Source organism: Lagopus leucura, unplaced genomic scaffold, assembly GCF_019238085.1.
Source record: "Lagopus leucura isolate 7727_CA_CO unplaced genomic scaffold, USGS_WTPT01 44597-0_obj-0_obj, whole genome shotgun sequence".
NCBI lineage: Eukaryota > Metazoa > Chordata > Aves > Galliformes > Phasianidae > Lagopus > Lagopus leucura.
The window spans coordinates 1-1,618 of NW_024969424.1; the positions used below are offsets into that span (position 1 = coordinate 1).

General features: G+C 40.3%; 1 long non-coding RNA gene across 1 annotated transcript; it reads left to right on the forward strand.

The window, feature by feature from the left end:
• The first annotated feature begins 882 nt into the window (after window positions 1-882).
• On the forward strand, window positions 883-1,618 carry LOC122194140. The gene is made up of 3 exons (XR_006183054.1): window positions 883-1,027; window positions 1,370-1,437; window positions 1,600-1,618. It is a non-coding gene; the product is annotated as an uncharacterized LOC122194140 (long non-coding RNA).

The window sequence follows — 1,618 nt, forward strand, 5'->3', positions numbered from 1 at the left end:
CAGCAAATGTCATGATTTTTATCAGAGTCAATATCTTCGTCTAGCACACGATCTCACCTCTGGCTGTTCTTCAGGAAATAAGAACTTACCTGAAATTCATTATTTCTTCTGCTTAATCACTTTTTGATTGCTTTAAGAAAAGTCCAAGTCTAACTCTTGGTTTGTTCTACAGCCAAATGCTTTCGAAGGCGATGCTGTAATTATTTGATTTGTGTAGAACTAAGATTGGAGTTGTTCTGTAAAGCAGGGAAAATACTTTGTCTGCAGTGCTGCTCAGCTCTGCCTTCACAACCCAATTTAACAACTAATCTGAACATTCTAATTTTTTTCTTACTATGGATAAAATTTCGTGTGATTTGAAATCACTGCAAGATTTGTGTGGATTTCCTTTGCTCCCTGACCACTGATCCCTTTATAGGGAAAAAAATTATATCTTTGATAAAAATTTCTTTGATAAAGCACTCCCATACAGAATTGGATGTCAGAAGTGACTCGTGACTTGGACACTGATGTATTGGGGAGACTCTGTATTATGTTAAGAAACTAGTTAGTACTGAAGTGAGGTTATTTCTCTGGCTGATATTTTTGTCTTGTGCAGCGAATGAGTGACATTTTAATACAGGGTCAGTATTCCATAATGAATGCTTTCAGTAGGAGTCCACTCTCCCATTAATTACATCGGAAGTGCCTTGAAAGTACCACAAACAAGATCAACTTTAAAATTGTAGATTTCAGAAAAGTAAAAACATATATTACAGTATCCTGTTCCTTTATTAATTACTACATTTCCATAAAAACTAAATTAAAAATAGATGCTTTTAGAGGCAGTTGTTCAGATTTTGAATCCTGAGAATGCATTGGTTGTTTGTTGGGTTTTTTTTTCCCTCTTCTGTCCATTGCCTTCTTGTTTTCCTCCCAGGTGCCTTCTGTTTTGTTTGCTCCAAGCCATCTCATGTCTCTTCTGACACTCGGGATCAACTCTGCCATGGTGCTCGACTGTGGATATAAAGAAAGCTTGGTGCTGCCTGTATCCTTTCCTAATGCAGAATGAAAGCTTTCAGCAAGAAGGTTGTGATGAAAAGCTGGTGTACAGACATGGAGTGTGACTGGATCAGCTGATCCAGCTTTTGTTTCTAAGATGTCAGAACCTGGGGAATGTCACAGCTGCCATGTGAAGTCTGTGTCCTGTAAAGCTTGGGAAAGGCGTTACGGGGCTCCAAGGTTGATTTGTAGCTCCATGGTTTGTACAGTAGTAGTTAGTTTTGGAGAAGGACAGCAAGTGCAGGAAAATGTGGATGAGAAACAGCGTTCAGTTCCAGCAGGCTGGAAGCTCCTGTGAGAAAAAGAGAATTTCCTGATCTTGGTGCAGATTTATGAGGGAACTCCAATTCTGAGCTGCTGGGGTTCTCTGCCTTTGGGAGGAAAAGCCATCCACAGGTAAGTTTGCAGCTACGTGTCCCTGCTTATGGCAATCCAATCTCCTTCAGTCTAGATTTAAGAGTGTAGCTGAAGTGAGTGAATGGTGTATGATAAGCATAAGATGGGGAGCAATCATGTGTCGCTGGCTGTCTTGACCTGACTTAATTTGCCCTGTTTCAGGGAGCTGGAATACCGGCTG